The following is a 17,434-nucleotide window of genomic DNA, read 5'->3' on the forward strand; positions in this document are numbered from 1 at the left end:
GGGTCTTCGCTTACGGCCACACCGCGCTGAGAACGCCCGATCTCGTCTGATCTCGGAAGCTAAGCAACGTCGGGCCTGGTTAGTACTTGGATGGGAGACCGCCTGGGAATACCAGGTGCTGTGAGCATTTTACCAGCGAAATCAATGTAAATTATCGTATTTTGGACATTGTTTGAAATAACGACCTTACTTCCTTAAAAAAGAATTATACAAAGTTAGTTTCTAGGCGTTTATTCATGAGAGCTCTCGCTGACTGCCGGGTCTTCGCTTACGGCCACACCGCGCTGAGAACGCCCGATCTCGTCTGATCTCGGAAGCTAAGCAACGTCGGGCCTGGTTAGTACTTGGATGGGAGACCGCCTGGGAATACCAGGTGCTGTGAGCATTTTACCAGCGAAATCAATGTAAATTATCGTATTTTGGACATTGTTTGAAATAACGACCTTACTTCCTTAAAAAAGAATTATACAAAGTTAGTTTCTAGGCGTTTATTCATGAGAGCTCTCGCTGACTGCCGGGTCTTCGCTTACGGCCACACCGCGCTGAGAACGCCCGATCTCGTCTGATCTCGGAAGCTAAGCAACGTCGGGCCTGGTTAGTACTTGGATGGGAGACCGCCTGGGAATACCAGGTGCTGTGAGCATTTTACCAGCGAAATCAATGTACATTATCGTATTTTGGACATTGTTTGAAATAACGACCTTACTTCCTTAAAAAAGAATTATACAAAGTTAGTTTCTAGGCGTTTATTCATGAGAGCTCTCGCTGACTGCCGGGTCTTCGCTTACGGCCACACCGCGCTGAGAACGCCCGATCTCGTCTGATCTCGGAAGCTAAGCAACGTCGGGCCTGGTTAGTACTTGGATGGGAGACCGCCTGGGAATACCAGGTGCTGTGAACATTTTACCAGCGAAATCAATGTACATTATCGTATTTTGGACATTGTTTGAAATAACGACCTTACTTCCTTAAAAAAGAATTATACAAAGTTAGTTTCTAGGCGTTTATTCATGAGAGCTCTCGCTGACTGCCGGGTCTTCGCTTACGGCCACACCGCGCTGAGAACGCCCGATCTCGTCTGATCTCGGAAGCTAAGCAACGTCGGGCCTGGTTAGTACTTGGATGGGAGACCGCCTGGGAATACCAGGTGCTGTGAGCATTTTACCAGCGAAATCAATGTACATTATCGTATTTTGGACATTGTTTGAAATAACGACCTTACTTCCTTAAAAAAGAATTATACAAAGTTAGTTTCTAGGCGTTTATTCATGAGAGCTCTCGCTGACTGCCGGGTCTTCGCTTACGGCCACACCGCGCTGAGAACGCCCGATCTCGTCTGATCTCGGAAGCTAAGCAACGTCGGGCCTGGTTAGTACTTGGATGGGAGACCGCCTGGGAATACCAGGTGCTGTGAACATTTTACCAGCGAAATCAATGTACATTATCGTATTTTGGACATTGTTTGAAATAACGACCTTACTTCCTTAAAAAAGAATTATACAAAGTTAGTTTCTAGGCGTTTATTCATGAGAGCTCTCGCTGACTGCCGGGTCTTCGCTTACGGCCACACCGCGCTGAGAACGCCCGATCTCGTCTGATCTCGGAAGCTAAGCAACGTCGGGCCTGGTTAGTACTTGGATGGGAGACCGCCTGGGAATACCAGGTGCTGTGAGCATTTTACCAGCGAAATCAATGTAAATTATCGTATTTTGGACATTGTTTGAAATAACGACCTTACTTCCTTAAAAAAGAATTATACAAAGTTAGTTTCTAGGCGTTTATTCATGAGAGCTCTCGCTGACTGCCGGGTCTTCGCTTACGGCCACACCGCGCTGAGAACGCCCGATCTCGTCTGATCTCGGAAGCTAAGCAACGTCGGGCCTGGTTAGTACTTGGATGGGAGACCGCCTGGGAATACCAGGTGCTGTGAGCATTTTACCAGCGAAATCAATGTACATTATCGTATTTTGGACATTGTTTGAAATAACGACCTTACTTCCTTAAAAAAGAATTATACAAAGTTAGTTTCTAGGCGTTTATTCATGAGAGCTCTCGCTGACTGCCGGGTCTTCGCTTACGGCCACACCGCGCTGAGAACGCCCGATCTCGTCTGATCTCGGAAGCTAAGCAACGTCGGGCCTGGTTAGTACTTGGATGGGAGACCGCCTGGGAATACCAGGTGCTGTGAGCATTTTACCAGCGAAATCAATGTACATTATCGTATTTTGGACATTGTTTGAAATAACGACCTTACTTCCTTAAAAAAGAATTATACAAAGTTAGTTTCTAGGCGTTTATTCATGAGAGCTCTCGCTGACTGCCGGGTCTTCGCTTACGGCCACACCGCGCTGAGAACGCCCGATCTCGTCTGATCTCGGAAGCTAAGCAACGTCGGGCCTGGTTAGTACTTGGATGGGAGACCGCCTGGGAATACCAGGTGCTGTGAGCATTTTACCAGCGAAATCAATGTAAATTATCGTATTTTGGACATTGTTTGAAATAACGACCTTACTTCCTTAAAAAAGAATTATACAAAGTTAGTTTCTAGGCGTTTATTCATGAGAGCTCTCGCTGACTGCCGGGTCTTCGCTTACGGCCACACCGCGCTGAGAACGCCCGATCTCGTCTGATCTCGGAAGCTAAGCAACGTCGGGCCTGGTTAGTACTTGGATGGGAGACAGCCTGGGAATACCAGGTGCTGTGAGCATTTTACCAGCGAAATCAATGTACATTATCGTATTTTGGACATTGTTTGAAATAACGACCTTACTTCCTTAAAAAAGAATTATACAAAGTTAGTTTCTAGGCGTTTATTCATGAGAGCTCTCGCTGACTGCCGGGTCTTCGCTTACGGCCACACCGCGCTGAGAACGCCCGATCTCGTCTGATCTCGGAAGCTAAGCAATGTCGGGCCTGGTTAGTACTTGGATGGGAGACCGCCTGGGAATACCAGGTGCTGTGAGCATTTTACCAGCGAAATCAATGTAAATTATCGTATTTTGGACATTGTTTGAAATAACGACCTTACTTCCTTAAAAAAGAATTATACAAAGTTAGTTTCTAGGCGTTTATTCATGAGAGCTCTCGCTGACTGCCGGGTCTTCGCTTACGGCCACACCGCGCTGAGAACGCCCGATCTCGTCTGATCTCGGAAGCTAAGCAACGTCGGGCCTGGTTAGTACTTGGATGGGAGACCGCCTGGGAATACCAGGTGCTGTGAGCATTTTACCAGCGAAATCAATGTAAATTATCGTATTTTGGACATTGTTTGAAATAACGACCTTACTTCCTTAAAAAAGAATTATACAAAGTTAGTTTCTAGGCGTTTATTCATGAGAGCTCTCGCTGACTGCCGGGTCTTCGCTTACGGCCACACCGCGCTGAGAACGCCCGATCTCGTCTGATCTCGGAAGCTAAGCAACGTCGGGCCTGGTTAGTACTTGGATGGGAGACCGCCTGGGAATACCAGGTGCTGTGAGCATTTTACCAGCGAAATCAATGTAAATTATCGTATTTTGGACATTGTTTGAAATAACGACCTTACTTCCTTAAAAAAGAATTATACAAAGTTAGTTTCTAGGCGTTTATTCATGAGAGCTCTCGCTGACTGCCGGGTCTTCGCTTACGGCCACACCGCGCTGAGAACGCCCGATCTCGTCTGATCTCGGAAGCTAAGCAACGTCGGGCCTGGTTAGTACTTGGATGGGAGACCGCCTGGGAATACCAGGTGCTGTGAGCATTTTACCAGCGAAATCAATGTACATTATCGTATTTTGGACATTGTTTGAAATAACGACCTTACTTCCTTAAAAAAGAATTATACAAAGTTAGTTTCTAGGCGTTTATTCATGAGAGCTCTCGCTGACTGCCGGGTCTTCGCTTACGGCCACACCGCGCTGAGAACGCCCGATCTCGTCTGATCTCGGAAGCTAAGCAACGTCGGGCCTGGTTAGTACTTGGATGGGAGACCGCCTGGGAATACCAGGTGCTGTGAGCATTTTACCAGCGAAATCAATGTAAATTATCGTATTTTGGACATTGTTTGAAATAACGACCTTACTTCCTTAAAAAAGAATTATACAAAGTTAGTTTCTAGGCGTTTATTCATGAGAGCTCTCGCTGACTGCCGGGTCTTCGCTTACGGCCACACCGCGCTGAGAACGCCCGATCTCGTCTGATCTCGGAAGCTAAGCAACGTCGGGCCTGGTTAGTACTTGGATGGGAGACCGCCTGGGAATACCAGGTGCTGTGAGCATTTTACCAGCGAAATCAATGTAAATTATCGTATTTTGGACATTGTTTGAAATAACGACCTTACTTCCTTAAAAAAGAATTATACAAAGTTAGTTTCTAGGCGTTTATTCATGAGAGCTCTCGCTGACTGCCGGGTCTTCGCTTACGGCCACACCGCGCTGAGAACGCCCGATCTCGTCTGATCTCGGAAGCTAAGCAACGTCGGGCCTGGTTAGTACTTGGATGGGAGACCGCCTGGGAATACCAGGTGCTGTGAGCATTTTACCAGCGAAATCAATGTAAATTATCGTATTTTGGACATTGTTTGAAATAACGACCTTACTTCCTTAAAAAAGAATTATACAAAGTTAGTTTCTAGGCGTTTATTCATGAGAGCTCTCGCTGACTGCCGGGTCTTCGCTTACGGCCACACCGCGCTGAGAACGCCCGATCTCGTCTGATCTCGGAAGCTAAGCAACGTCGGGCCTGGTTAGTACTTGGATGGGAGACCGCCTGGGAATACCAGGTGCTGTGAGCATTTTACCAGCGAAATCAATGTAAATTATCGTATTTTGGACATTGTTTGAAATAACGACCTTACTTCCTTAAAAAAGAATTATACAAAGTTAGTTTCTAGGCGTTTATTCATGAGAGCTCTCGCTGACTGCCGGGTCTTCGCTTACGGCCACACCGCGCTGAGAACGCCCGATCTCGTCTGATCTCGGAAGCTAAGCAACGTCGGGCCTGGTTAGTACTTGGATGGGAGACCGCCTGGGAATACCAGGTGCTGTGAGCATTTTACCAGCGAAATCAATGTACATTATCGTATTTTGGACATTGTTTGAAATAACGACCTTACTTCCTTAAAAAAGAATTATACAAAGTTAGTTTCTAGGCGTTTATTCATGAGAGCTCTCGCTGACTGCCGGGTCTTCGCTTACGGCCACACCGCGCTGAGAACGCCCGATCTCGTCTGATCTCGGAAGCTAAGCAACGTCGGGCCTGGTTAGTACTTGGATGGGAGACCGCCTGGGAATACCAGGTGCTGTGAGCATTTTACCAGCGAAATCAATGTACATTATCGTATTTTGGACATTGTTTGAAATAACGACCTTACTTCCTTAAAAAAGAATTATACAAAGTTAGTTTCTAGGCGTTTATTCATGAGAGCTCTCGCTGACTGCCGGGTCTTCGCTTACGGCCACACCGCGCTGAGAACGCCCGATCTCGTCTGATCTCGGAAGCTAAGCAACGTCGGGCCTGGTTAGTACTTGGATGGGAGACCGCCTGGGAATACCAGGTGCTGTGAGCATTTTACCAGCGAAATCAATGTAAATTATCGTATTTTGGACATTGTTTGAAATAACGACCTTACTTCCTTAAAAAAGAATTATACAAAGTTAGTTTCTAGGCGTTTATTCATGAGAGCTCTCGCTGACTGCCGGGTCTTCGCTTACGGCCACACCGCGCTGAGAACGCCCGATCTCGTCTGATCTCGGAAGCTAAGCAACGTCGGGCCTGGTTAGTACTTGGATGGGAGACAGCCTGGGAATACCAGGTGCTGTGAGCATTTTACCAGCGAAATCAATGTAAATTATCGTATTTTGGACATTGTTTGAAATAACGACCTTACTTCCTTAAAAAAGAATTATACAAAGTTAGTTTCTAGGCGTTTATTCATGAGAGCTCTCGCTGACTGCCGGGTCTTCGCTTACGGCCACACCGCGCTGAGAACGCCCGATCTCGTCTGATCTCGGAAGCTAAGCAACGTCGGGCCTGGTTAGTACTTGGATGGGAGACCGCCTGGGAATACCAGGTGCTGTGAGCATTTTACCAGCGAAATCAATGTACATTATCGTATTTTGGACATTGTTTGAAATAACGACCTTACTTCCTTAAAAAAGAATTATACAAAGTTAGTTTCTAGGCGTTTATTCATGAGAGCTCTCGCTGACTGCCGGGTCTTCGCTTACGGCCACACCGCGCTGAGAACGCCCGATCTCGTCTGATCTCGGAAGCTAAGCAACGTCGGGCCTGGTTAGTACTTGGATGGGAGACCGCCTGGGAATACCAGGTGCTGTGAGCATTTTACCAGCGAAATCAATGTAAATTATCGTATTTTGGACATTGTTTGAAATAACGACCTTACTTCCTTAAAAAAGAATTATACAAAGTTAGTTTCTAGGCGTTTATTCATGAGAGCTCTCGCTGACTGCCGGGTCTTCGCTTACGGCCACACCGCGCTGAGAACGCCCGATCTCGTCTGATCTCGGAAGCTAAGCAACGTCGGGCCTGGTTAGTACTTGGATGGGAGACAGCCTGGGAATACCAGGTGCTGTGAGCATTTTACCAGCGAAATCAATGTACATTATCGTATTTTGGACATTGTTTGAAATAACGACCTTACTTCCTTAAAAAAGAATTATACAAAGTTAGTTTCTAGGCGTTTATTCATGAGAGCTCTCGCTGACTGCCGGGTCTTCGCTTACGGCCACACCGCGCTGAGAACGCCCGATCTCGTCTGATCTCGGAAGCTAAGCAACGTCGGGCCTGGTTAGTACTTGGATGGGAGACCGCCTGGGAATACCAGGTGCTGTGAGCATTTTACCAGCGAAATCAATGTAAATTATCGTATTTTGGACATTGTTTGAAATAACGACCTTACTTCCTTAAAAAAGAATTATACAAAGTTAGTTTCTAGGCGTTTATTCATGAGAGCTCTCGCTGACTGCCGGGTCTTCGCTTACGGCCACACCGCGCTGAGAACGCCCGATCTCGTCTGATCTCGGAAGCTAAGCAACGTCGGGCCTGGTTAGTACTTGGATGGGAGACCGCCTGGGAATACCAGGTGCTGTGAGCATTTTACCAGCGAAATCAATGTAAATTATCGTATTTTGGACATTGTTTGAAATAACGACCTTACTTCCTTAAAAAAGAATTATACAAAGTTAGTTTCTAGGCGTTTATTCATGAGAGCTCTCGCTGACTGCCGGGTCTTCGCTTACGGCCACACCGCGCTGAGAACGCCCGATCTCGTCTGATCTCGGAAGCTAAGCAACGTCGGGCCTGGTTAGTACTTGGATGGGAGACCGCCTGGGAATACCAGGTGCTGTGAGCATTTTACCAGCGAAATCAATGTACATTATCGTATTTTGGACATTGTTTGAAATAACGACCTTACTTCCTTAAAAAAGAATTATACAAAGTTAGTTTCTAGGCGTTTATTCATGAGAGCTCTCGCTGACTGCCGGGTCTTCGCTTACGGCCACACCGCGCTGAGAACGCCCGATCTCGTCTGATCTCGGAAGCTAAGCAACGTCGGGCCTGGTTAGTACTTGGATGGGAGACAGCCTGGGAATACCAGGTGCTGTGAGCATTTTACCAGCGAAATCAATGTAAATTATCGTATTTTGGACATTGTTTGAAATAACGACCTTACTTCCTTAAAAAAGAATTATACAAAGTTAGTTTCTAGGCGTTTATTCATGAGAGCTCTCGCTGACTGCCGGGTCTTCGCTTACGGCCACACCGCGCTGAGAACGCCCGATCTCGTCTGATCTCGGAAGCTAAGCAACGTCGGGCCTGGTTAGTACTTGGATGGGAGACCGCCTGGGAATACCAGGTGCTGTGAGCATTTTACCAGCGAAATCAATGTACATTATCGTATTTTGGACATTGTTTGAAATAACGACCTTACTTCCTTAAAAAAGAATTATACAAAGTTAGTTTCTAGGCGTTTATTCATGAGAGCTCTCGCTGACTGCCGGGTCTTCGCTTACGGCCACACCGCGCTGAGAACGCCCGATCTCGTCTGATCTCGGAAGCTAAGCAACGTCGGGCCTGGTTAGTACTTGGATGGGAGACCGCCTGGGAATACCAGGTGCTGTGAGCATTTTACCAGCGAAATCAATGTAAATTATCGTATTTTGGACATTGTTTGAAATAACGACCTTACTTCCTTAAAAAAGAATTATACAAAGTTAGTTTCTAGGCGTTTATTCATGAGAGCTCTCGCTGACTGCCGGGTCTTCGCTTACGGCCACACCGCGCTGAGAACGCCCGATCTCGTCTGATCTCGGAAGCTAAGCAACGTCGGGCCTGGTTAGTACTTGGATGGGAGACAGCCTGGGAATACCAGGTGCTGTGAGCATTTTACCAGCGAAATCAATGTACATTATCGTATTTTGGACATTGTTTGAAATAACGACCTTACTTCCTTAAAAAAGAATTATACAAAGTTAGTTTCTAGGCGTTTATTCATGAGAGCTCTCGCTGACTGCCGGGTCTTCGCTTACGGCCACACCGCGCTGAGAACGCCCGATCTCGTCTGATCTCGGAAGCTAAGCAACGTCGGGCCTGGTTAGTACTTGGATGGGAGACCGCCTGGGAATACCAGGTGCTGTGAGCATTTTACCAGCGAAATCAATGTAAATTATCGTATTTTGGACATTGTTTGAAATAACGACCTTACTTCCTTAAAAAAGAATTATACAAAGTTAGTTTCTAGGCGTTTATTCATGAGAGCTCTCGCTGACTGCCGGGTCTTCGCTTACGGCCACACCGCGCTGAGAACGCCCGATCTCGTCTGATCTCGGAAGCTAAGCAACGTCGGGCCTGGTTAGTACTTGGATGGGAGACCGCCTGGGAATACCAGGTGCTGTGAGCATTTTACCAGCGAAATCAATGTAAATTATCGTATTTTGGACATTGTTTGAAATAACGACCTTACTTCCTTAAAAAAGAATTATACAAAGTTAGTTTCTAGGCGTTTATTCATGAGAGCTCTCGCTGACTACCGGGTCTTCGCTTACGGCCACACCGCGCTGAGAACGCCCGATCTCGTCTGATCTCGGAAGCTAAGCAACGTCGGGCCTGGTTAGTACTTGGATGGGAGACCGCCTGGGAATACCAGGTGCTGTGAGCATTTTACCAGCGAAATCAATGTACATTATCGTATTTTGGACATTGTTTGAAATAACGACCTTACTTCCTTAAAAAAGAATTATACAAAGTTAGTTTCTAGGCGTTTATTCATGAGAGCTCTCGCTGACTGCCGGGTCTTCGCTTACGGCCACACCGCGCTGAGAACGCCCGATCTCGTCTGATCTCGGAAGCTAAGCAACGTCGGGCCTGGTTAGTACTTGGATGGGAGACCGCCTGGGAATACCAGGTGCTGTGAGCATTTTACCAGCGAAATCAATGTACATTATCGTATTTTGGACATTGTTTGAAATAACGACCTTACTTCCTTAAAAAAGAATTATACAAAGTTAGTTTCTAGGCGTTTATTCATGAGAGCTCTCGCTGACTGCCGGGTCTTCGCTTACGGCCACACCGCGCTGAGAACGCCCGATCTCGTCTGATCTCGGAAGCTAAGCAACGTCGGGCCTGGTTAGTACTTGGATGGGAGACCGCCTGGGAATACCAGGTGCTGTGAGCATTTTACCAGCGAAATCAATGTAAATTATCGTATTTTGGACATTGTTTGAAATAACGACCTTACTTCCTTAAAAAAGAATTATACAAAGTTAGTTTCTAGGCGTTTATTCATGAGAGCTCTCGCTGACTGCCGGGTCTTCGCTTACGGCCACACCGCGCTGAGAACGCCCGATCTCGTCTGATCTCGGAAGCTAAGCAACGTCGGGCCTGGTTAGTACTTGGATGGGAGACCGCCTGGGAATACCAGGTGCTGTGAGCATTTTACCAGCGAAATCAATGTAAATTATCGTATTTTGGACATTGTTTGAAATAACGACCTTACTTCCTTAAAAAAGAATTATACAAAGTTAGTTTCTAGGCGTTTATTCATGAGAGCTCTCGCTGACTGCCGGGTCTTCGCTTACGGCCACACCGCGCTGAGAACGCCCGATCTCGTCTGATCTCGGAAGCTAAGCAACGTCGGGCCTGGTTAGTACTTGGATGGGAGACCGCCTGGGAATACCAGGTGCTGTGAGCATTTTACCAGCGAAATCAATGTACATTATCGTATTTTGGACATTGTTTGAAATAACGACCTTACTTCCTTAAAAAAGAATTATACAAAGTTAGTTTCTAGGCGTTTATTCATGAGAGCTCTCGCTGACTGCCGGGTCTTCGCTTACGGCCACACCGCGCTGAGAACGCCCGATCTCGTCTGATCTCGGAAGCTAAGCAACGTCGGGCCTGGTTAGTACTTGGATGGGAGACCGCCTGGGAATACCAGGTGCTGTGAACATTTTACCAGCGAAATCAATGTACATTATCGTATTTTGGACATTGTTTGAAATAACGACCTTACTTCCTTAAAAAAGAATTATACAAAGTTAGTTTCTAGGCGTTTATTCATGAGAGCTCTCGCTGACTGCCGGGTCTTCGCTTACGGCCACACCGCGCTGAGAACGCCCGATCTCGTCTGATCTCGGAAGCTAAGCAACGTCGGGCCTGGTTAGTACTTGGATGGGAGACCGCCTGGGAATACCAGGTGCTGTGAGCATTTTACCAGCGAAATCAATGTAAATTATCGTATTTTGGACATTGTTTGAAATAACGACCTTACTTCCTTAAAAAAGAATTATACAAAGTTAGTTTCTAGGCGTTTATTCATGAGAGCTCTCGCTGACTGCCGGGTCTTCGCTTACGGCCACACCGCGCTGAGAACGCCCGATCTCGTCTGATCTCGGAAGCTAAGCAACGTCGGGCCTGGTTAGTACTTGGATGGGAGACAGCCTGGGAATACCAGGTGCTGTGAGCATTTTACCAGCGAAATCAATGTACATTATCGTATTTTGGACATTGTTTGAAATAACGACCTTACTTCCTTAAAAAAGAATTATACAAAGTTAGTTTCTAGGCGTTTATTCATGAGAGCTCTCGCTGACTGCCGGGTCTTCGCTTACGGCCACACCGCGCTGAGAACGCCCGATCTCGTCTGATCTCGGAAGCTAAGCAACGTCGGGCCTGGTTAGTACTTGGATGGGAGACCGCCTGGGAATACCAGGTGCTGTGAGCATTTTACCAGCGAAATCAATGTAAATTATCGTATTTTGGACATTGTTTGAAATAACGACCTTACTTCCTTAAAAAAGAATTATACAAAGTTAGTTTCTAGGCGTTTATTCATGAGAGCTCTCGCTGACTGCCGGGTCTTCGCTTACGGCCACACCGCGCTGAGAACGCCCGATCTCGTCTGATCTCGGAAGCTAAGCAACGTCGGGCCTGGTTAGTACTTGGATGGGAGACCGCCTGGGAATACCAGGTGCTGTGAGCATTTTACCAGCGAAATCAATGTAAATTATCGTATTTTGGACATTGTTTGAAATAACGACCTTACTTCCTTAAAAAAGAATTATACAAAGTTAGTTTCTAGGCGTTTATTCATGAGAGCTCTCGCTGACTACCGGGTCTTCGCTTACGGCCACACCGCGCTGAGAACGCCCGATCTCGTCTGATCTCGGAAGCTAAGCAACGTCGGGCCTGGTTAGTACTTGGATGGGAGACCGCCTGGGAATACCAGGTGCTGTGAGCATTTTACCAGCGAAATCAATGTACATTATCGTATTTTGGACATTGTTTGAAATAACGACCTTACTTCCTTAAAAAAGAATTATACAAAGTTAGTTTCTAGGCGTTTATTCATGAGAGCTCTCGCTGACTGCCGGGTCTTCGCTTACGGCCACACCGCGCTGAGAACGCCCGATCTCGTCTGATCTCGGAAGCTAAGCAACGTCGGGCCTGGTTAGTACTTGGATGGGAGACCGCCTGGGAATACCAGGTGCTGTGAGCATTTTACCAGCGAAATCAATGTACATTATCGTATTTTGGACATTGTTTGAAATAACGACCTTACTTCCTTAAAAAAGAATTATACAAAGTTAGTTTCTAGGCGTTTATTCATGAGAGCTCTCGCTGACTGCCGGGTCTTCGCTTACGGCCACACCGCGCTGAGAACGCCCGATCTCGTCTGATCTCGGAAGCTAAGCAACGTCGGGCCTGGTTAGTACTTGGATGGGAGACCGCCTGGGAATACCAGGTGCTGTGAGCATTTTACCAGCGAAATCAATGTAAATTATCGTATTTTGGACATTGTTTGAAATAACGACCTTACTTCCTTAAAAAAGAATTATACAAAGTTAGTTTCTAGGCGTTTATTCATGAGAGCTCTCGCTGACTGCCGGGTCTTCGCTTACGGCCACACCGCGCTGAGAACGCCCGATCTCGTCTGATCTCGGAAGCTAAGCAACGTCGGGCCTGGTTAGTACTTGGATGGGAGACCGCCTGGGAATACCAGGTGCTGTGAGCATTTTACCAGCGAAATCAATGTACATTATCGTATTTTGGACATTGTTTGAAATAACGACCTTACTTCCTTAAAAAAGAATTATACAAAGTTAGTTTCTAGGCGTTTATTCATGAGAGCTCTCGCTGACTGCCGGGTCTTCGCTTACGGCCACACCGCGCTGAGAACGCCCGATCTCGTCTGATCTCGGAAGCTAAGCAACGTCGGGCCTGGTTAGTACTTGGATGGGAGACCGCCTGGGAATACCAGGTGCTGTGAGCATTTTACCAGCGAAATCAATGTAAATTATCGTATTTTGGACATTGTTTGAAATAACGACCTTACTTCCTTAAAAAAGAATTATACAAAGTTAGTTTCTAGGCGTTTATTCATGAGAGCTCTCGCTGACTGCCGGGTCTTCGCTTACGGCCACACCGCGCTGAGAACGCCCGATCTCGTCTGATCTCGGAAGCTAAGCAACGTCGGGCCTGGTTAGTACTTGGATGGGAGACCGCCTGGGAATACCAGGTGCTGTGAGCATTTTACCAGCGAAATCAATGTAAATTATCGTATTTTGGACATTGTTTGAAATAACGACCTTACTTCCTTAAAAAAGAATTATACAAAGTTAGTTTCTAGGCGTTTATTCATGAGAGCTCTCGCTGACTGCCGGGTCTTCGCTTACGGCCACACCGCGCTGAGAACGCCCGATCTCGTCTGATCTCGGAAGCTAAGCAACGTCGGGCCTGGTTAGTACTTGGATGGGAGACCGCCTGGGAATACCAGGTGCTGTGAGCATTTTACCAGCGAAATCAATGTACATTATCGTATTTTGGACATTGTTTGAAATAACGACCTTACTTCCTTAAAAAAGAATTATACAAAGTTAGTTTCTAGGCGTTTATTCATGAGAGCTCTCGCTGACTGCCGGGTCTTCGCTTACGGCCACACCGCGCTGAGAACGCCCGATCTCGTCTGATCTCGGAAGCTAAGCAACGTCGGGCCTGGTTAGTACTTGGATGGGAGACCGCCTGGGAATACCAGGTGCTGTGAACATTTTACCAGCGAAATCAATGTACATTATCGTATTTTGGACATTGTTTGAAATAACGACCTTACTTCCTTAAAAAAGAATTATACAAAGTTAGTTTCTAGGCGTTTATTCATGAGAGCTCTCGCTGACTGCCGGGTCTTCGCTTACGGCCACACCGCGCTGAGAACGCCCGATCTCGTCTGATCTCGGAAGCTAAGCAACGTCGGGCCTGGTTAGTACTTGGATGGGAGACCGCCTGGGAATACCAGGTGCTGTGAGCATTTTACCAGCGAAATCAATGTAAATTATCGTATTTTGGACATTGTTTGAAATAACGACCTTACTTCCTTAAAAAAGAATTATACAAAGTTAGTTTCTAGGCGTTTATTCATGAGAGCTCTCGCTGACTGCCGGGTCTTCGCTTACGGCCACACCGCGCTGAGAACGCCCGATCTCGTCTGATCTCGGAAGCTAAGCAACGTCGGGCCTGGTTAGTACTTGGATGGGAGACAGCCTGGGAATACCAGGTGCTGTGAGCATTTTACCAGCGAAATCAATGTACATTATCGTATTTTGGACATTGTTTGAAATAACGACCTTACTTCCTTAAAAAAGAATTATACAAAGTTAGTTTCTAGGCGTTTATTCATGAGAGCTCTCGCTGACTGCCGGGTCTTCGCTTACGGCCACACCGCGCTGAGAACGCCCGATCTCGTCTGATCTCGGAAGCTAAGCAACGTCGGGCCTGGTTAGTACTTGGATGGGAGACCGCCTGGGAATACCAGGTGCTGTGAGCATTTTACCAGCGAAATCAATGTAAATTATCGTATTTTGGACATTGTTTGAAATAACGACCTTACTTCCTTAAAAAAGAATTATACAAAGTTAGTTTCTAGGCGTTTATTCATGAGAGCTCTCGCTGACTGCCGGGTCTTCGCTTACGGCCACACCGCGCTGAGAACGCCCGATCTCGTCTGATCTCGGAAGCTAAGCAACGTCGGGCCTGGTTAGTACTTGGATGGGAGACCGCCTGGGAATACCAGGTGCTGTGAGCATTTTACCAGCGAAATCAATGTAAATTATCGTATTTTGGACATTGTTTGAAATAACGACCTTACTTCCTTAAAAAAGAATTATACAAAGTTAGTTTCTAGGCGTTTATTCATGAGAGCTCTCGCTGACTGCCGGGTCTTCGCTTACGGCCACACCGCGCTGAGAACGCCCGATCTCGTCTGATCTCGGAAGCTAAGCAACGTCGGGCCTGGTTAGTACTTGGATGGGAGACCGCCTGGGAATACCAGGTGCTGTGAGCATTTTACCAGCGAAATCAATGTACATTATCGTATTTTGGACATTGTTTGAAATAACGACCTTACTTCCTTAAAAAAGAATTATACAAAGTTAGTTTCTAGGCGTTTATTCATGAGAGCTCTCGCTGACTGCCGGGTCTTCGCTTACGGCCACACCGCGCTGAGAACGCCCGATCTCGTCTGATCTCGGAAGCTAAGCAACGTCGGGCCTGGTTAGTACTTGGATGGGAGACCGCCTGGGAATACCAGGTGCTGTGAGCATTTTACCAGCGAAATCAATGTACATTATCGTATTTTGGACATTGTTTGAAATAACGACCTTACTTCCTTAAAAAAGAATTATACAAAGTTAGTTTCTAGGCGTTTATTCATGAGAGCTCTCGCTGACTGCCGGGTCTTCGCTTACGGCCACACCGCGCTGAGAACGCCCGATCTCGTCTGATCTCGGAAGCTAAGCAACGTCGGGCCTGGTTAGTACTTGGATGGGAGACCGCCTGGGAATACCAGGTGCTGTGAGCATTTTACCAGCGAAATCAATGTAAATTATCGTATTTTGGACATTGTTTGAAATAACGACCTTACTTCCTTAAAAAAGAATTATACAAAGTTAGTTTCTAGGCGTTTATTCATGAGAGCTCTCGCTGACTGCCGGGTCTTCGCTTACGGCCACACCGCGCTGAGAACGCCCGATCTCGTCTGATCTCGGAAGCTAAGCAACGTCGGGCCTGGTTAGTACTTGGATGGGAGACCGCCTGGGAATACCAGGTGCTGTGAGCATTTTACCAGCGAAATCAATGTAAATTATCGTATTTTGGACATTGTTTGAAATAACGACCTTACTTCCTTAAAAAAGAATTATACAAAGTTAGTTTCTAGGCGTTTATTCATGAGAGCTCTCGCTGACTGCCGGGTCTTCGCTTACGGCCACACCGCGCTGAGAACGCCCGATCTCGTCTGATCTCGGAAGCTAAGCAACGTCGGGCCTGGTTAGTACTTGGATGGGAGACCGCCTGGGAATACCAGGTGCTGTGAGCATTTTACCAGCGAAATCAATGTACATTATCGTATTTTGGACATTGTTTGAAATAACGACCTTACTTCCTTAAAAAAGAATTATACAAAGTTAGTTTCTAGGCGTTTATTCATGAGAGCTCTCGCTGACTGCCGGGTCTTCGCTTACGGCCACACCGCGCTGAGAACGCCCGATCTCGTCTGATCTCGGAAGCTAAGCAACGTCGGGCCTGGTTAGTACTTGGATGGGAGACCGCCTGGGAATACCAGGTGCTGTGAGCATTTTACCAGCGAAATCAATGTACATTATCGTATTTTGGACATTGTTTGAAATAACGACCTTACTTCCTTAAAAAAGAATTATACAAAGTTAGTTTCTAGGCGTTTATTCATGAGAGCTCTCGCTGACTGCCGGGTCTTCGCTTACGGCCACACCGCGCTGAGAACGCCCGATCTCGTCTGATCTCGGAAGCTAAGCAACGTCGGGCCTGGTTAGTACTTGGATGGGAGACCGCCTGGGAATACCAGGTGCTGTGAGCATTTTACCAGCGAAATCAATGTAAATTATCGTATTTTGGACATTGTTTGAAATAACGACCTTACTTCCTTAAAAAAGAATTATACAAAGTTAGTTTCTAGGCGTTTATTCATGAGAGCTCTCGCTGACTGCCGGGTCTTCGCTTACGGCCACACCGCGCTGAGAACGCCCGATCTCGTCTGATCTCGGAAGCTAAGCAACGTCGGGCCTGGTTAGTACTTGGATGGGAGACCGCCTGGGAATACCAGGTGCTGTGAGCATTTTACCAGCGAAATCAATGTAAATTATCGTATTTTGGACATTGTTTGAAATAACGACCTTACTTCCTTAAAAAAGAATTATACAAAGTTAGTTTCTAGGCGTTTATTCATGAGAGCTCTCGCTGACTGCCGGGTCTTCGCTTACGGCCACACCGCGCTGAGAACGCCCGATCTCGTCTGATCTCGGAAGCTAAGCAACGTCGGGCCTGGTTAGTACTTGGATGGGAGACCGCCTGGGAATACCAGGTGCTGTGAGCATTTTACCAGCGAAATCAATGTACATTATCGTATTTTGGACATTGTTTGAAATAACGACCTTACTTCCTTAAAAAAGAATTATACAAAGTTAGTTTCTAGGCGTTTATTCATGAGAGCTCTCGCTGACTGCCGGGTCTTCGCTTACGGCCACACCGCGCTGAGAACGCCCGATCTCGTCTGATCTCGGAAGCTAAGCAACGTCGGGCCTGGTTAGTACTTGGATGGGAGACCGCCTGGGAATACCAGGTGCTGTGAGCATTTTACCAGCGAAATCAATGTACATTATCGTATTTTGGACATTGTTTGAAATAACGACCTTACTTCCTTAAAAAAGAATTATACAAAGTTAGTTTCTAGGCGTTTATTCATGAGAGCTCTCGCTGACTGCCGGGTCTTCGCTTACGGCCACACCGCGCTGAGAACGCCCGATCTCGTCTGATCTCGGAAGCTAAGCAACGTCGGGCCTGGTTAGTACTTGGATGGGAGACCGCCTGGGAATACCAGGTGCTGTGAGCATTTTACCAGCGAAATCAATGT

General features: G+C 46.7%; 68 non-coding genes across 68 annotated transcripts; all 68 read left to right on the forward strand.

Annotated features, from left to right (window-relative positions):
* The first annotated feature begins 8 nt into the window (after positions 1 to 8).
* On the forward strand, positions 9 to 127 carry LOC133120715 (5S ribosomal RNA). Its single transcript, XR_009707540.1, has one exon. It is a non-coding gene; the product is annotated as a 5S ribosomal RNA (ribosomal RNA).
* A 139-nt stretch (positions 128 to 266) lies between these two features.
* Positions 267 to 385, forward strand: LOC133120716 (5S ribosomal RNA). The gene has a single exon (XR_009707541.1). It is a non-coding gene; the product is annotated as a 5S ribosomal RNA (ribosomal RNA).
* A 139-nt stretch (positions 386 to 524) lies between these two features.
* On the forward strand, positions 525 to 643 carry LOC133120718 (5S ribosomal RNA). The gene has a single exon (XR_009707543.1). It is a non-coding gene; the product is annotated as a 5S ribosomal RNA (ribosomal RNA).
* Positions 644 to 782: 139 nt separating this feature from the next.
* Positions 783 to 901, forward strand: LOC133121109 (5S ribosomal RNA). The gene has a single exon (XR_009707917.1). It is a non-coding gene; the product is annotated as a 5S ribosomal RNA (ribosomal RNA).
* Positions 902 to 1,040: 139 nt separating this feature from the next.
* On the forward strand, positions 1,041 to 1,159 carry LOC133120719 (5S ribosomal RNA). Its single transcript, XR_009707544.1, has one exon. It is a non-coding gene; the product is annotated as a 5S ribosomal RNA (ribosomal RNA).
* Positions 1,160 to 1,298: 139 nt separating this feature from the next.
* On the forward strand, positions 1,299 to 1,417 carry LOC133121110 (5S ribosomal RNA). Its single transcript, XR_009707918.1, has one exon. It is a non-coding gene; the product is annotated as a 5S ribosomal RNA (ribosomal RNA).
* A 139-nt stretch (positions 1,418 to 1,556) lies between these two features.
* LOC133120720 (5S ribosomal RNA) lies at positions 1,557 to 1,675 on the forward strand. Its single transcript, XR_009707545.1, has one exon. It is a non-coding gene; the product is annotated as a 5S ribosomal RNA (ribosomal RNA).
* A 139-nt stretch (positions 1,676 to 1,814) lies between these two features.
* On the forward strand, positions 1,815 to 1,933 carry LOC133120721 (5S ribosomal RNA). The gene has a single exon (XR_009707546.1). It is a non-coding gene; the product is annotated as a 5S ribosomal RNA (ribosomal RNA).
* Positions 1,934 to 2,072: 139 nt separating this feature from the next.
* LOC133120722 (5S ribosomal RNA) lies at positions 2,073 to 2,191 on the forward strand. The gene has a single exon (XR_009707547.1). It is a non-coding gene; the product is annotated as a 5S ribosomal RNA (ribosomal RNA).
* Positions 2,192 to 2,330: 139 nt separating this feature from the next.
* On the forward strand, positions 2,331 to 2,449 carry LOC133120723 (5S ribosomal RNA). The gene has a single exon (XR_009707548.1). It is a non-coding gene; the product is annotated as a 5S ribosomal RNA (ribosomal RNA).
* A 139-nt stretch (positions 2,450 to 2,588) lies between these two features.
* LOC133121168 (5S ribosomal RNA) lies at positions 2,589 to 2,707 on the forward strand. The gene has a single exon (XR_009707972.1). It is a non-coding gene; the product is annotated as a 5S ribosomal RNA (ribosomal RNA).
* A 139-nt stretch (positions 2,708 to 2,846) lies between these two features.
* Positions 2,847 to 2,965, forward strand: LOC133121073 (5S ribosomal RNA). The gene has a single exon (XR_009707883.1). It is a non-coding gene; the product is annotated as a 5S ribosomal RNA (ribosomal RNA).
* Positions 2,966 to 3,104: 139 nt separating this feature from the next.
* On the forward strand, positions 3,105 to 3,223 carry LOC133120724 (5S ribosomal RNA). Its single transcript, XR_009707549.1, has one exon. It is a non-coding gene; the product is annotated as a 5S ribosomal RNA (ribosomal RNA).
* Positions 3,224 to 3,362: 139 nt separating this feature from the next.
* On the forward strand, positions 3,363 to 3,481 carry LOC133120725 (5S ribosomal RNA). Its single transcript, XR_009707550.1, has one exon. It is a non-coding gene; the product is annotated as a 5S ribosomal RNA (ribosomal RNA).
* Positions 3,482 to 3,620: 139 nt separating this feature from the next.
* LOC133120726 (5S ribosomal RNA) lies at positions 3,621 to 3,739 on the forward strand. Its single transcript, XR_009707551.1, has one exon. It is a non-coding gene; the product is annotated as a 5S ribosomal RNA (ribosomal RNA).
* Positions 3,740 to 3,878: 139 nt separating this feature from the next.
* LOC133120727 (5S ribosomal RNA) lies at positions 3,879 to 3,997 on the forward strand. The gene has a single exon (XR_009707552.1). It is a non-coding gene; the product is annotated as a 5S ribosomal RNA (ribosomal RNA).
* Positions 3,998 to 4,136: 139 nt separating this feature from the next.
* Positions 4,137 to 4,255, forward strand: LOC133120730 (5S ribosomal RNA). The gene has a single exon (XR_009707554.1). It is a non-coding gene; the product is annotated as a 5S ribosomal RNA (ribosomal RNA).
* A 139-nt stretch (positions 4,256 to 4,394) lies between these two features.
* Positions 4,395 to 4,513, forward strand: LOC133120731 (5S ribosomal RNA). Its single transcript, XR_009707555.1, has one exon. It is a non-coding gene; the product is annotated as a 5S ribosomal RNA (ribosomal RNA).
* Positions 4,514 to 4,652: 139 nt separating this feature from the next.
* Positions 4,653 to 4,771, forward strand: LOC133120732 (5S ribosomal RNA). Its single transcript, XR_009707556.1, has one exon. It is a non-coding gene; the product is annotated as a 5S ribosomal RNA (ribosomal RNA).
* Positions 4,772 to 4,910: 139 nt separating this feature from the next.
* Positions 4,911 to 5,029, forward strand: LOC133120733 (5S ribosomal RNA). The gene has a single exon (XR_009707558.1). It is a non-coding gene; the product is annotated as a 5S ribosomal RNA (ribosomal RNA).
* A 139-nt stretch (positions 5,030 to 5,168) lies between these two features.
* LOC133120735 (5S ribosomal RNA) lies at positions 5,169 to 5,287 on the forward strand. Its single transcript, XR_009707559.1, has one exon. It is a non-coding gene; the product is annotated as a 5S ribosomal RNA (ribosomal RNA).
* A 139-nt stretch (positions 5,288 to 5,426) lies between these two features.
* Positions 5,427 to 5,545, forward strand: LOC133120736 (5S ribosomal RNA). Its single transcript, XR_009707560.1, has one exon. It is a non-coding gene; the product is annotated as a 5S ribosomal RNA (ribosomal RNA).
* A 139-nt stretch (positions 5,546 to 5,684) lies between these two features.
* LOC133121169 (5S ribosomal RNA) lies at positions 5,685 to 5,803 on the forward strand. Its single transcript, XR_009707973.1, has one exon. It is a non-coding gene; the product is annotated as a 5S ribosomal RNA (ribosomal RNA).
* Positions 5,804 to 5,942: 139 nt separating this feature from the next.
* Positions 5,943 to 6,061, forward strand: LOC133120737 (5S ribosomal RNA). Its single transcript, XR_009707561.1, has one exon. It is a non-coding gene; the product is annotated as a 5S ribosomal RNA (ribosomal RNA).
* A 139-nt stretch (positions 6,062 to 6,200) lies between these two features.
* Positions 6,201 to 6,319, forward strand: LOC133120738 (5S ribosomal RNA). The gene has a single exon (XR_009707562.1). It is a non-coding gene; the product is annotated as a 5S ribosomal RNA (ribosomal RNA).
* A 139-nt stretch (positions 6,320 to 6,458) lies between these two features.
* LOC133121170 (5S ribosomal RNA) lies at positions 6,459 to 6,577 on the forward strand. Its single transcript, XR_009707974.1, has one exon. It is a non-coding gene; the product is annotated as a 5S ribosomal RNA (ribosomal RNA).
* Positions 6,578 to 6,716: 139 nt separating this feature from the next.
* On the forward strand, positions 6,717 to 6,835 carry LOC133120739 (5S ribosomal RNA). The gene has a single exon (XR_009707563.1). It is a non-coding gene; the product is annotated as a 5S ribosomal RNA (ribosomal RNA).
* A 139-nt stretch (positions 6,836 to 6,974) lies between these two features.
* Positions 6,975 to 7,093, forward strand: LOC133120740 (5S ribosomal RNA). The gene has a single exon (XR_009707564.1). It is a non-coding gene; the product is annotated as a 5S ribosomal RNA (ribosomal RNA).
* Positions 7,094 to 7,232: 139 nt separating this feature from the next.
* LOC133120742 (5S ribosomal RNA) lies at positions 7,233 to 7,351 on the forward strand. Its single transcript, XR_009707566.1, has one exon. It is a non-coding gene; the product is annotated as a 5S ribosomal RNA (ribosomal RNA).
* A 139-nt stretch (positions 7,352 to 7,490) lies between these two features.
* On the forward strand, positions 7,491 to 7,609 carry LOC133121171 (5S ribosomal RNA). Its single transcript, XR_009707975.1, has one exon. It is a non-coding gene; the product is annotated as a 5S ribosomal RNA (ribosomal RNA).
* A 139-nt stretch (positions 7,610 to 7,748) lies between these two features.
* Positions 7,749 to 7,867, forward strand: LOC133120743 (5S ribosomal RNA). Its single transcript, XR_009707567.1, has one exon. It is a non-coding gene; the product is annotated as a 5S ribosomal RNA (ribosomal RNA).
* Positions 7,868 to 8,006: 139 nt separating this feature from the next.
* On the forward strand, positions 8,007 to 8,125 carry LOC133120744 (5S ribosomal RNA). The gene has a single exon (XR_009707568.1). It is a non-coding gene; the product is annotated as a 5S ribosomal RNA (ribosomal RNA).
* A 139-nt stretch (positions 8,126 to 8,264) lies between these two features.
* Positions 8,265 to 8,383, forward strand: LOC133121173 (5S ribosomal RNA). Its single transcript, XR_009707977.1, has one exon. It is a non-coding gene; the product is annotated as a 5S ribosomal RNA (ribosomal RNA).
* A 139-nt stretch (positions 8,384 to 8,522) lies between these two features.
* LOC133120745 (5S ribosomal RNA) lies at positions 8,523 to 8,641 on the forward strand. The gene has a single exon (XR_009707569.1). It is a non-coding gene; the product is annotated as a 5S ribosomal RNA (ribosomal RNA).
* Positions 8,642 to 8,780: 139 nt separating this feature from the next.
* On the forward strand, positions 8,781 to 8,899 carry LOC133120746 (5S ribosomal RNA). The gene has a single exon (XR_009707570.1). It is a non-coding gene; the product is annotated as a 5S ribosomal RNA (ribosomal RNA).
* Positions 8,900 to 9,038: 139 nt separating this feature from the next.
* Positions 9,039 to 9,157, forward strand: LOC133120747 (5S ribosomal RNA). The gene has a single exon (XR_009707571.1). It is a non-coding gene; the product is annotated as a 5S ribosomal RNA (ribosomal RNA).
* Positions 9,158 to 9,296: 139 nt separating this feature from the next.
* LOC133120748 (5S ribosomal RNA) lies at positions 9,297 to 9,415 on the forward strand. The gene has a single exon (XR_009707572.1). It is a non-coding gene; the product is annotated as a 5S ribosomal RNA (ribosomal RNA).
* A 139-nt stretch (positions 9,416 to 9,554) lies between these two features.
* LOC133120749 (5S ribosomal RNA) lies at positions 9,555 to 9,673 on the forward strand. Its single transcript, XR_009707573.1, has one exon. It is a non-coding gene; the product is annotated as a 5S ribosomal RNA (ribosomal RNA).
* Positions 9,674 to 9,812: 139 nt separating this feature from the next.
* On the forward strand, positions 9,813 to 9,931 carry LOC133120751 (5S ribosomal RNA). The gene has a single exon (XR_009707574.1). It is a non-coding gene; the product is annotated as a 5S ribosomal RNA (ribosomal RNA).
* Positions 9,932 to 10,070: 139 nt separating this feature from the next.
* On the forward strand, positions 10,071 to 10,189 carry LOC133120752 (5S ribosomal RNA). Its single transcript, XR_009707575.1, has one exon. It is a non-coding gene; the product is annotated as a 5S ribosomal RNA (ribosomal RNA).
* A 139-nt stretch (positions 10,190 to 10,328) lies between these two features.
* Positions 10,329 to 10,447, forward strand: LOC133121111 (5S ribosomal RNA). The gene has a single exon (XR_009707919.1). It is a non-coding gene; the product is annotated as a 5S ribosomal RNA (ribosomal RNA).
* Positions 10,448 to 10,586: 139 nt separating this feature from the next.
* LOC133120754 (5S ribosomal RNA) lies at positions 10,587 to 10,705 on the forward strand. Its single transcript, XR_009707577.1, has one exon. It is a non-coding gene; the product is annotated as a 5S ribosomal RNA (ribosomal RNA).
* A 139-nt stretch (positions 10,706 to 10,844) lies between these two features.
* LOC133121174 (5S ribosomal RNA) lies at positions 10,845 to 10,963 on the forward strand. Its single transcript, XR_009707978.1, has one exon. It is a non-coding gene; the product is annotated as a 5S ribosomal RNA (ribosomal RNA).
* Positions 10,964 to 11,102: 139 nt separating this feature from the next.
* LOC133120755 (5S ribosomal RNA) lies at positions 11,103 to 11,221 on the forward strand. Its single transcript, XR_009707578.1, has one exon. It is a non-coding gene; the product is annotated as a 5S ribosomal RNA (ribosomal RNA).
* Positions 11,222 to 11,360: 139 nt separating this feature from the next.
* On the forward strand, positions 11,361 to 11,479 carry LOC133120756 (5S ribosomal RNA). Its single transcript, XR_009707579.1, has one exon. It is a non-coding gene; the product is annotated as a 5S ribosomal RNA (ribosomal RNA).
* A 139-nt stretch (positions 11,480 to 11,618) lies between these two features.
* LOC133120757 (5S ribosomal RNA) lies at positions 11,619 to 11,737 on the forward strand. Its single transcript, XR_009707580.1, has one exon. It is a non-coding gene; the product is annotated as a 5S ribosomal RNA (ribosomal RNA).
* Positions 11,738 to 11,876: 139 nt separating this feature from the next.
* Positions 11,877 to 11,995, forward strand: LOC133120758 (5S ribosomal RNA). Its single transcript, XR_009707581.1, has one exon. It is a non-coding gene; the product is annotated as a 5S ribosomal RNA (ribosomal RNA).
* Positions 11,996 to 12,134: 139 nt separating this feature from the next.
* On the forward strand, positions 12,135 to 12,253 carry LOC133120759 (5S ribosomal RNA). The gene has a single exon (XR_009707582.1). It is a non-coding gene; the product is annotated as a 5S ribosomal RNA (ribosomal RNA).
* A 139-nt stretch (positions 12,254 to 12,392) lies between these two features.
* On the forward strand, positions 12,393 to 12,511 carry LOC133120760 (5S ribosomal RNA). Its single transcript, XR_009707583.1, has one exon. It is a non-coding gene; the product is annotated as a 5S ribosomal RNA (ribosomal RNA).
* A 139-nt stretch (positions 12,512 to 12,650) lies between these two features.
* Positions 12,651 to 12,769, forward strand: LOC133120761 (5S ribosomal RNA). Its single transcript, XR_009707584.1, has one exon. It is a non-coding gene; the product is annotated as a 5S ribosomal RNA (ribosomal RNA).
* A 139-nt stretch (positions 12,770 to 12,908) lies between these two features.
* Positions 12,909 to 13,027, forward strand: LOC133120762 (5S ribosomal RNA). Its single transcript, XR_009707585.1, has one exon. It is a non-coding gene; the product is annotated as a 5S ribosomal RNA (ribosomal RNA).
* Positions 13,028 to 13,166: 139 nt separating this feature from the next.
* On the forward strand, positions 13,167 to 13,285 carry LOC133120763 (5S ribosomal RNA). The gene has a single exon (XR_009707586.1). It is a non-coding gene; the product is annotated as a 5S ribosomal RNA (ribosomal RNA).
* A 139-nt stretch (positions 13,286 to 13,424) lies between these two features.
* On the forward strand, positions 13,425 to 13,543 carry LOC133121113 (5S ribosomal RNA). Its single transcript, XR_009707921.1, has one exon. It is a non-coding gene; the product is annotated as a 5S ribosomal RNA (ribosomal RNA).
* A 139-nt stretch (positions 13,544 to 13,682) lies between these two features.
* LOC133120765 (5S ribosomal RNA) lies at positions 13,683 to 13,801 on the forward strand. Its single transcript, XR_009707588.1, has one exon. It is a non-coding gene; the product is annotated as a 5S ribosomal RNA (ribosomal RNA).
* A 139-nt stretch (positions 13,802 to 13,940) lies between these two features.
* Positions 13,941 to 14,059, forward strand: LOC133121175 (5S ribosomal RNA). The gene has a single exon (XR_009707979.1). It is a non-coding gene; the product is annotated as a 5S ribosomal RNA (ribosomal RNA).
* Positions 14,060 to 14,198: 139 nt separating this feature from the next.
* Positions 14,199 to 14,317, forward strand: LOC133120767 (5S ribosomal RNA). The gene has a single exon (XR_009707589.1). It is a non-coding gene; the product is annotated as a 5S ribosomal RNA (ribosomal RNA).
* Positions 14,318 to 14,456: 139 nt separating this feature from the next.
* On the forward strand, positions 14,457 to 14,575 carry LOC133120768 (5S ribosomal RNA). Its single transcript, XR_009707590.1, has one exon. It is a non-coding gene; the product is annotated as a 5S ribosomal RNA (ribosomal RNA).
* A 139-nt stretch (positions 14,576 to 14,714) lies between these two features.
* LOC133120769 (5S ribosomal RNA) lies at positions 14,715 to 14,833 on the forward strand. Its single transcript, XR_009707591.1, has one exon. It is a non-coding gene; the product is annotated as a 5S ribosomal RNA (ribosomal RNA).
* A 139-nt stretch (positions 14,834 to 14,972) lies between these two features.
* Positions 14,973 to 15,091, forward strand: LOC133120770 (5S ribosomal RNA). Its single transcript, XR_009707592.1, has one exon. It is a non-coding gene; the product is annotated as a 5S ribosomal RNA (ribosomal RNA).
* A 139-nt stretch (positions 15,092 to 15,230) lies between these two features.
* Positions 15,231 to 15,349, forward strand: LOC133120771 (5S ribosomal RNA). The gene has a single exon (XR_009707593.1). It is a non-coding gene; the product is annotated as a 5S ribosomal RNA (ribosomal RNA).
* Positions 15,350 to 15,488: 139 nt separating this feature from the next.
* Positions 15,489 to 15,607, forward strand: LOC133120772 (5S ribosomal RNA). Its single transcript, XR_009707594.1, has one exon. It is a non-coding gene; the product is annotated as a 5S ribosomal RNA (ribosomal RNA).
* Positions 15,608 to 15,746: 139 nt separating this feature from the next.
* Positions 15,747 to 15,865, forward strand: LOC133120773 (5S ribosomal RNA). The gene has a single exon (XR_009707595.1). It is a non-coding gene; the product is annotated as a 5S ribosomal RNA (ribosomal RNA).
* A 139-nt stretch (positions 15,866 to 16,004) lies between these two features.
* Positions 16,005 to 16,123, forward strand: LOC133120774 (5S ribosomal RNA). Its single transcript, XR_009707596.1, has one exon. It is a non-coding gene; the product is annotated as a 5S ribosomal RNA (ribosomal RNA).
* Positions 16,124 to 16,262: 139 nt separating this feature from the next.
* LOC133120775 (5S ribosomal RNA) lies at positions 16,263 to 16,381 on the forward strand. The gene has a single exon (XR_009707597.1). It is a non-coding gene; the product is annotated as a 5S ribosomal RNA (ribosomal RNA).
* Positions 16,382 to 16,520: 139 nt separating this feature from the next.
* On the forward strand, positions 16,521 to 16,639 carry LOC133120777 (5S ribosomal RNA). Its single transcript, XR_009707599.1, has one exon. It is a non-coding gene; the product is annotated as a 5S ribosomal RNA (ribosomal RNA).
* Positions 16,640 to 16,778: 139 nt separating this feature from the next.
* On the forward strand, positions 16,779 to 16,897 carry LOC133120778 (5S ribosomal RNA). The gene has a single exon (XR_009707600.1). It is a non-coding gene; the product is annotated as a 5S ribosomal RNA (ribosomal RNA).
* A 139-nt stretch (positions 16,898 to 17,036) lies between these two features.
* On the forward strand, positions 17,037 to 17,155 carry LOC133120779 (5S ribosomal RNA). Its single transcript, XR_009707601.1, has one exon. It is a non-coding gene; the product is annotated as a 5S ribosomal RNA (ribosomal RNA).
* A 139-nt stretch (positions 17,156 to 17,294) lies between these two features.
* Positions 17,295 to 17,413, forward strand: LOC133120780 (5S ribosomal RNA). The gene has a single exon (XR_009707602.1). It is a non-coding gene; the product is annotated as a 5S ribosomal RNA (ribosomal RNA).
* Positions 17,414 to 17,434: the final 21 nt, after the last annotated feature.

The sequence above is a fragment of the Conger conger genome, unplaced genomic scaffold (assembly GCF_963514075.1).
Source record: "Conger conger unplaced genomic scaffold, fConCon1.1 SCAFFOLD_79, whole genome shotgun sequence".
NCBI classification, from domain to species: domain Eukaryota; kingdom Metazoa; phylum Chordata; class Actinopteri; order Anguilliformes; family Congridae; genus Conger; species Conger conger.